The sequence below is a fragment of the Equus asinus genome, chromosome 20 (genome assembly GCF_041296235.1).
Source record: "Equus asinus isolate D_3611 breed Donkey chromosome 20, EquAss-T2T_v2, whole genome shotgun sequence".
Taxonomy (NCBI): domain Eukaryota; kingdom Metazoa; phylum Chordata; class Mammalia; order Perissodactyla; family Equidae; genus Equus; species Equus asinus.
The window spans coordinates 22,389,771-22,399,520 of record NC_091809.1 but is presented as its reverse complement, the minus strand read 5'-3'; the positions used below and the strand labels follow the sequence as shown (position 1 = coordinate 22,399,520).

At 51.5% G+C, this 9,750-nt stretch overlaps 1 protein-coding gene across 1 annotated transcript in view; it reads left to right on the top strand.

Annotated features, from left to right (window-relative positions):
- LOC123278671 (transcription initiation factor TFIID subunit 4-like) overlaps positions 1 to 9,750 on the top strand; it is a 30,124-nt gene that overhangs the window by 19,523 nt on the left and 851 nt on the right. The gene's annotated exons all lie outside the window — the stretch shown is intronic.

The window sequence follows — 9,750 nt, the reverse complement described above, 5'->3', positions numbered from 1 at the left end:
AAGGCAGTGTCTGACGAGAGGCTGGGCCCTGGGAGGGCTCCCCCCTCGAATGATGCTGCAGGTGACAGCTGTAGAAGGAACAGGAGTTCAGGCAAAGGTGGGGGACCCATAGGGGCTGTGAGAGGGGACCGGCCTCAGCACGCCGCTCTCTGGGAAGATGAGGACTCGGAGCGTCCGAGCTGTCGAGCGTCAGGAGTGGGCTCGCAGCTGGCCCCCCTCTTGCCCCGGCTGAACCCTGTGTCCGGCCCCGGGCCAGCCCATGTGCACTCAGCGCAGGTGTGTGGCGCTGCCTCTCGTGGCTGAGCGTGTGTGCAGGGGAGCAAGCCGTTTGTTTCTGTTTTAAAAGACAGATGTCGTGCTGGAGCACAGAGCGTGGAGAAGAACCGGCTCGAGCATCGCTGCCGCCTCCATACATGATACCGTCTGCCATACAATTCTGGATACTTCCTCTGTGGCCTTGAATAATTTTTTCTTTTTTTTTTTTTTTTTGAGGAAGATCAGCCCTGAGATAACATCTGCTGCCAATCTTCCTCTTTTTACTGAGGAAGACTGGCCCTGAGCTAACATCCGTGCCCATCTTCCTCTACTTTATATGTGGCATGCCTGCCACAGCATGGCTTGCCAAGAGGTGCCATGTCCACACCCGGGATCTGAACCGGCGAACCCTGGGACACCAAAGCAGATCGTGCGAACTTAACTGCTGCACCACCGGGCTGGCCCCCAATAATTTCTAATTTAACAATATGTTCTCAACAACACCAGTCATTAGGGAAATGCAGATCAAACCCACAAGAAGATACGACTTCACAAGCATACTTTTCTCTTAATTGTGGTGAAATGCACATAACATGGAATTTGTAATCATAATCATTTGTAAGTGTCCACTTCAGTAGCATTAAGCACATTCCCGCTGTTGTGACACCATCCCCACCATCTGTCTCCATGACATTTTCATCTTCTAAAACTGAACCTCTGTCCCCAGTAAGCAGTCACTCCCCATTTCTCCTCCCCCAGCCCCCGGCCTCCACCTTCTACTTTCTGTCGCTATGGATTTTCCTGTTCTACTATATTTCATCTAAGTGGAATCAAGCAGTATTTGTCTTTTTGTGTCTGGCTTATTTCACTCAGTATAGTGTCCTCTGGGTTCATCCATGGTATAGCGTGGGTCAGAACGTCCTTCCTTTTGAAGGCTGCATAATATTCCACCGGATGGACAGTCCACATTTTGTGTGTCCAGTCATCTGTCAGTGGACATTCGGGTTCCTTCTACCTTTTGGCCGCACAGGTTCAAAGCAGCATTATTCGAGTCCCTGCTTTCAGTTCCTTTGAATCTATACCCAGCAGTGTCATTGCTGGATCATCCAGTAATTCTGTTTTCAACTTTTTGAGGGACCACCAGCCTGTCGTGCACAGCAGCTGTCATCACATCTGTTTTTGTTGTCTTCTCATCAGAGCGAATGATGCTGGCTGCCGTGTCTGATAACGATAGAGATTTCCCTTGAGATGGGTGACAGTGAGCGCACAGAAATGAAACTCAAATTCTGCTCAACAGCCTGGGTTTATAACCCACAGCGGCGTAGCCCCCTGCTCTGCCTTCACTCCAGGTTGGTTTGTGGCCCAAATATGAAATTTCACGGTGGGCTTTTTCTCTTCTTTGCTTTATTTGTTTTCTTTTGCATTTATACTTAAAACTAAGGTGCAAACATTTCTGCTTTATCCTGCTGTTACTCCAGAACAAACATTCAACAAGAGGGTAGCCTGGAAGGTTTGCTGACATCCTCTCTGGTGATTTTGCATATTCCCTCTTCATGATGGTTCCAGGAGATATTTGCTGATCTGGCAGTGGAAACACAAACTAACACAGACTTTTTGGCAGTCACATATCCTAGGAGCTGCTGGCATGTTAATTTGTACACTCTTTTCGCCAGGATAATAGCTCCCATGACCGCAGCTAATAGAACCAGGCCCAGCCGTCTCCATGGTAACCTTGCACTGTATCAATGTCACATGCATCCCTCTGAGATCATGGTTCATAGGACCAGTCTCAGTCGTCTCCATGGTAACATTGTACCCTCTCAACATCCCAGCATCCCTCCAAGAACGTGGTTGCACAGGGACCAAGGTAGAGCCGGGGTGGGAGGAGATACTGGCACATTTTCTATCTCCATTTCAACAATTTCCATCTCGGTAGGTCAAGTTGACAATGTTTGAAGGACAGAAAGGCTCACATTGGGCCTTGACTCTTTTGCAAGGCAGCCTTTCAAAGCAGAGCTTCAGGGAGCAATGGCCTGAAGTCACACAGGTGAAGGGACCTTCCGCTGACCACATGTCACCGTGGAACAGCCTGCAAGCTATGGTCGCAAGAGCAGAGACAATTAGGAATCTTACTCTTTGAAAAAGTAGCACTGTGATGGCAAGAAGCCTAAATATAATCTACGGCCTCTGAGACCTAATGCCTGGCATCTAGTAGGTGCCAACTGTTGATAGTGAGTGGGCAGGATTTGTTATTTGCATCAAATCGGGCTGTCACTGTGCGGTCACCTCAGAGTCCTCTCTACAGAACATAAGGGGCAGGACGTAGATTCATTCATTTAGCTACAAATAATGACTGTCTCAATCCGTTCGGGCTGCTCTAACACAATACCAGGGACCGGGGGACGTGTAAACAACAGAAATTTAGTTCTCACAGTTCTGGAGGCCCAGAAGCCCAAGATCCAGGTGTTGGCAGCTATGATGTCTGGTCAGAGCTCTCTTCCCAGTTTATAGAGGGACGTCTTCTCGCTGTGTCCTCACATGGTGGAAAGAGAGGTAGAGAGACCTCTCTGGGGTCCCTTTATAAGGTCACTAATCCCGGTCGTGAGGGCTCCACTTCCCAAAGGCCCCACCTCCAAATGCCATCACATTAGGGGTTAGGATTTCAACACATGAATTTGTGTGTGTGTGGCGGGGGGCACAAACTTTCAGTCCATGACATTGACTGCATGTGTCCTGTGTGCTGGGCACTGGAGAGGTGGTAGTGAACAGAGAGACAGACCCCGTCCCTCAGCTCTTCATTCATTGGGGGACATGGACAGAGAAAACATCAATGAGTACTGGGAGCAAAACAAAGCAGGGCAAGAGACTGGAGAGTGATTTCAGACAGCGTGGTCAGGAAACATCTTTTTAAAGAGGTGATGCTGAGCAGGGCCCAGAATGAAGAGATGGAGCCAGGCAGGTATATGGGAGGTGTGTGTGGGGGAGCTTTCAGGCAGAAGAAGCAGCAAGTGCAAAGGTCCTGAGGTGTGTTCTTATGTTCAAGAAGAGCTGGAAACTCATGAGCAAGGGGTGGAGAGAAGTGGGAAATGAACCAGGAGGGGCTTACAGAACACTGTGAAGGCTTTCATGGTTACTGGACAATTTGTGCTGCACTCATAGACACCTGGAAAGCACTGAGCAAGTGTTGAGGGCTGAAGAAAAGGAGACCGTCTTGGCTTTTTTCCTCTAATGTAGTATGTGATAAAAACTAGTTACCTTAGGGGCTGGCCCTGTGGCCTAGTGGTTGAGTTCAGTGTGCTCTGCTTTGGCAGCCTGGGTTTGGTTCCCAGGCATGGACCTACACCACTTATTGGCGGCCATGCTATGATAGGGACACATACAAAATAGAAGAAGACTGGCACAGATGTTAACTCAGGGCTAATCTTCCTCAAGAAAAAAAAGAAGACAGGCTGGCCCAGTGGCACAGCGGTTAAGTTCACATGTTCTGCTTCTCAGCAGCCCAGGGTTCACTGGTTCAGATCCCAGGTGCAGACATGGCAGTGCTTGGCAAGCCATGCTGTGGTAGGTGTCCCACATATAAAGTAGAGGAAGATGGGCATGGATGTTAGCTCAGGGCCAGTCTTCCTCAGCAAAAAAGAGGAGGATTGGCAGCACTTAGCTCAGGGCTGATCTTCCTCAAAAAAAAAAAAAAAAAGAAAGAAAGAAACCTGTGGAACTGTACACCACCAAAATGAACCCTAGTGGAAAGTGTGGGCTCTAGTTAATAGTAATATCTTGATATTGCTTTGTCACAAATGCCCCACACTAGGGCAAGATGTTAATGATTAGGGAACCTTGGGGGGTTGGATTATATGGGCGATGTCTGTACTTCCTGGTCTATTGTTCTGCACATCTAAACTGCTCTAGAAAATAGTGCATTAATTCTAACAAAACGCAGGTCCCACCCCAAATGTCCAGCACCCAGTCCTGCTCTGTAGCAGGGCCCCAGGTCACTGACCTGGTGGTCTCAGCCCACACTGTTTCTTCCCCCCGGGATAACCCTACTTACCCTTGCTGCCTCTCCCACCAGGGCTGTGCTCCCCAGAAATCTCCCCCTTCATGATCACTGGGCCCTCTGCTTCTGGAGGCAGCTGGTGATCTGGGCGAGTTGTTGTTCTAGGGTCTGGGGAGCCCCAGTGTCATGGACGTGGGCAGGAGCTGGAATTTTTTTCCTTGTTTTTTGGTGAGGAAGATTGGCCCTGAGCTAACATCTGTTGCCGATCTTCCTCTTTTTGCTTGAGGAAGATTGTCGCTGAGCTAACATCTGTCCCAATCTTCCTCTATTTTGTGGAATTTTTTAAAGTCCCCTTTTGGGTCAATTTCTCTTGGCCCAGCCTGCTCTGGATTCACCAGAATGAGCTGATGTCATTTCCCTTAAAAAGAGGTGCGCGAGAGAGACCAGGAAATAAAGAATGAAAAAGACTTAAGAGTTCCAGCGTCACTCAGGTTTCCATGGAGACACTTAAATGGCTTTAAATGCCTGCGTGGGAACCCACCGGGACCCCTCTGCTCACATCGGAAGGCAGCTCCCTCTGCCGCTGGCAGCAGCCGCCCAAGGAGATGGCGAGACGGAGACGGCGCCCTCCATAGTGGGTCCCTCAGACCAGAACGAAACAACACGATCCCCAAGCCATTGCCCCTCCTGCTGGGCCCTGGCTTCTCACCCAGCCAGTCACGAGCATCCTTGGGCGGGGGACGGTGGCACCAGGCTGCTGGGAGATCAGCCTCGGGCCCTTGTCCCCCCTGCTCCTCCCACCACCGCGCTCGTCGCTGCGGATCCAGCGGGCGCTTCGGTTAGTTTCTTTGGGGGCAGGATTCTGGACAGACCCCATCAATGCCGAAGCAAGAAGACTCCCTGTCAATTCAGGGGAAACATCTAGTCGTGAAACGCTGGTTTTTATTCCAAAGGAAGCAAGTCCAACTTAATTTGCCCCACGAGGTTTCCAGATCAGTCCTAGTTCGGGGCAAAGACCAGATTGAGCCTCGCGCAGGCAGGGGTGGGTCAGAACACAAGGGGAAATGGCCAGGCGGCCCGCGACAGGAGAGGGACCTGGCGCCCTCTGCTGGCCACCACGCCACCTGCCGTGCCCGGCCGAGGCAACTCTGATGCCACCGGGATGCCCTTCAACAGGCGAATAGATAAACTGTGGTGACCCAAACAATGGGATATATGTGCTGACAAAACATGAGCTATGGTGACGTCAAGACGTGGAGGGAGCGTAAGCGCGTATTACTGAGTGGAAGAGGCCTCCTGACCCCAGCTCTGACGCTCTGGAAAAGGCAGAGCTGTGGCGACAGGAGAGCCCAGGGGTGGCGGGAGGGATGAGAGGCGGAGCACAGAGGGCTCCTGGGGCAGTGGCCCTACTCTGTGTGAGACTGTGGTGGGCACACAGGACCCTACGCCTTTGTCCAAACCCAGACAATGTGCGAGACCAAGAGCGATGCTCGTGTCAGCAGGGGACTTCAGTCAGTCATCGTGAGCCACTCTTGGCTCATCGGCTGGAACCAATGTTCCCACTGAAGCAAGAGCTTAACAGTAGGGAAATCTGGGCGCGGGGAGAGGGCGTCTGTGGGGACGGTCTGTCTGCTCGGTTTTTCTGTAAACCTAAAACTGGAGTCTATGGAAAAAACCCAGCTCTATTGGGGTGTAACTGACATAAAACCGACACAAAAGGACGGATACTGTATGACTGTGCTCACAGGAGGTCCCCAGAGGAGCCACATCCACAGAGGCAGAAAGGAGAAGGAGGGGCCGGGGGCTGGGGGAGGGGAGGGGGAGCTGGTGTTTCATGAGGACAGAGCTTCAGTTTGGGAAGATGAGAAAGTTCTGGAGAAGGATGGTGGGGATGGCTGCACAGCAATGTGAATGTGCTTAATGCCACTGCGCTGGACACTTAAAAATGGTTAAGATGGGGGCCGGCCCCATGGCCAAGTGGTTAAGTTCACGTGCTCTGCTTCATCAGCCTCGGGTTCACCAGTTCGGATCCTGGGCACGGACCTGGCACCGCTCATCAGGCCATGCTGAGGTGGCGTCCCGCACAGAAGAGCTAGAATGACCTACAACTAGGATATACAACTACATATTGGGGCTTTTGTGGGGGGAAAAAAAAGGAAGATTGGCAACAGATGTTAGCTCAGGGCCAAACTTCCTCATACACACACAAAAAAAGCATTAAAAAATGGTTAAGATGGTAAATTTTGTTATATGTATTGTATTTTACCACAAATTTTTAAAAAAGCTTTGAGGGGGGAAAAACAGAAATCTTACAATAATTTGAAGAAACTATGGGAAAATCTCTTTCTGAACCCTGCGTGGGAAAAGCCTTTCTAAAGCTAGAAGATAAAATATTGATAAATTCATCTACATAAAAATAAACTGTGGCCAACATCAAAAACTACCCGGAAAAAATATTTACAGCTCCGGCCACAGGAAAGTCCTCACATATTCGTGTGAAGAGATCTCATCAAGAAGGCAAGAGTAACAGCCCCAGAGGGAAAGGGCCAAAGGATGTGGCCGGTCATTTCACAGAAAGCAAGTCTAAGCCAAACCCCAAAACACAGGTGACTGTCAAGCCTGTGAGGAGATGCCCAACCTCCCCGTAAAAGAAATGCAAGATGAAACTACAATGAGCCACCAGTTTTCAACCATCACGTTGGCCAAATCCAAAAGCCAATCTTAACCATTTTTAAGTGTCCCGTTCAGTGGCATCAAGCACATTCCCATTGTTGTGCAGCCATCCCCACCATCCATCTCCAGAACTTTCTCATCTTCCCAAACTGAAGCTCTGTCCCCATGAAACACCAACTCCCCCTCCCCCAGCCCCTGGCCCCCCATCCTCCTTCCTCTCTCTGTGGATGTGACTCCTCTGGGGACCTCCTGTGAGTGCGGTCACACAGTATCTGTCATTTTGTGCCAGACTTATTTCACTGAGCATAATGTCCTTAAGGCTCGTGGTGCTGTAGCGTAGCGCAGAATTTCCTTCCTCTTTAAGGCTGAATAGTATTCCATGGTCTGCATGGACCACACTGTATTCACCCATTCCTCCGCAGATGGACCCTTGGCCACTTCCATCTTTGCTACCGTGAATAACGCTCTTATGAACGTTAGTATACAGGTACCTGCGTGCCTGCCTTCAGTTTTTGGTCACACACCCAAAAGCGGAATTGCCCGGTCGTGTGGTTCTTCCACACTTAACCTTCTGAGGACCCGCCCTGACTTTCCACAGCGGCTGCACCATTTTACATTGCCACCCACAGTGCACCGGGGCTGCAGCTTCTCCCCATCCTCGCCGACACTTGACGTTTCCCGGTGTGTGGATTACAGCCGCCCTAACGGATGTGAGCGCACACATCTTACAACCCAGCAACCCCACTGTGGGGGGCGATCTTCACCCTCTTCCGAAACTAGCTTTTGTCAGTCATCGCACGGCCTCGCCACCCCTGCCGGGGGCTGCCTCTCAGTCTCGCTCTCTTGTCAATGACTGTGGGATTCCATACGGAGGATGGACCTGGCTTTATCTATTGTTTCCTCGTGGGCGTTTACACTGATTTCAAGTTTCAGACGTTGCCACACTGCAACAGTGTACCCTTTATGTGGCTATTCCAAGAAACACAGTCTTCAAAACCTACTTGGAGAAAACCAGCGCTCACTCTTTAATTTGCTAAGCGCCACTAAAAGATCAGGGTCTGGCTATTTGCTCTCAAATCATGGTTGCATGAGGGCTCTTACAAAGACACCCGGTCTCTGAAAACTCTTCTCCAAAGTAATAGAGCTTTGGCGCCTGGACCCAAGATCCTGCTTTAACGTATCCACTAAGAGGATGAAGGTAGTAGCATCAGGCTCATCTTTGACTCCAGCCTGTGGGTCCCCAGCGCCCCCGGGCTTGGGCAGCGCTGAGCAGCCAGGGGCCGACCTCCTCGGGGGGAACTGCGAGGCCGGCCAGCGACTTCGCTGTGTTCCCTAGAACTGCTCCCAGTTTGTCTGATGTTCTAGATTTTACTGTGCAAAACTTAAGCGACGCAAATCGTATAAAGACTAACGCAAGCAACACCCGTGTACCCACCACCCAGCTTTGCCAATATAGCTGGTCCCCAGCGTGCCCCGGCCCTGTGTCCTGCCCTGCACCCCCCAGGGACAGCGACTGTCCTGGTCTGGTGGGTAGCAGCCCTGGCTCGCCTTTGGGTCATTCCAAAGAATGGGTTTCAATTTTGTGTTTTGAATGCAAGGCTTTCTGACTTTATTGATCCTTTCAATAACATGATGTTCTCTCTAAAACAAACAGAACCCTGACTGCGGGAGTGAGTGAAATTTTAACGTGAAGGGGCTGGTTCCCTCCACATATTCTTCAAGGCTCCTCTGTAGACCGCTCGGGGTGACGACCTGGGGAGGACGTCGTCCTCTCCTCTCAGCCGGCTGTTGGCTTGTCCCTCTGATGTTGACAAGTCCATTCATCACTGTCGTCCGTGTGTTTGGTTGTGTTCTGTTTCTTTCCTTTGAACATTTGCTGTCTTTGGTGCTGTTTGAACATGCTTTTAACTTTGGATAAAGCCATTGTGCCACACGCAGTAACTTCCGCTTGCCTTTATTTGGGCCTGTGTCCTGTCGGGTCAGGTGCAGAGGCATGCGGACCGGGTTCACTCGTCCTCACTGCCAGACAGCGCCTGCTGCTCTCAAGGTTTGCGGCCCCTGTGAATGCATGTGTTGGAGTGCTCGCCCCCAAAGGTGATGGGGAGGCCTTTGGGAGGTGACGAGGTCATGAGGGTGGGGACCTCAGGAATGGGATTAGTGTCCCTATAAAGGACCCCCCAGAGAGCTGCCTTGTCCCCCCACCATGTGGGGACACAGCGAGAAACCTACAACTAGGAGAGGGCCCTCACCAACTGTCCTGGCCCTCTGAGCTCAGACTCCTGGCCTCCGGAACGGTGAGAAATCAAGTGCTCTTGTTTATCCATCCCCGGACTGTGGTGTCTTATTAGAGCAGCCCAGATGGACTGACAGCACCCAGCGTCTGGACACACCGCCCGCTATCTAGCCTCAGCTTACGGACACTTCAGCACTTGCTCTGGACAGTGCTGTATCCGGGCACACCCAGGGCTTCTCCAGAGACGCGTGCGCATGCTCCCAGCAGCTGAAGATGCACGCGCCAGAGCCGCCCGTCCACCCTGCACGCACGGTCCCCAGGCAGCTGCACCGGCTTACACTCCCCTGGCTTTGAGAGCTCCTGGTTCTCCACCACCCGCCCCGCACTGGGGATTGTTAGATTTTTACTGGTTGCCAATCTGATGACCATGCGGTGGCATTTTTGTCGGGAGCCCCGGGCTAGTTTTGCAAGCTGACCCAAGTTGGCCTGGTGCTCAGGGGAAACTGACTGAAGAGTCAGGACAGGGCGGCCCCTGGCCTCCGCGTCACCAGTTCCATTGTTTCATCTGGGGCCACCAGAGGCTGGGAACTGAGGC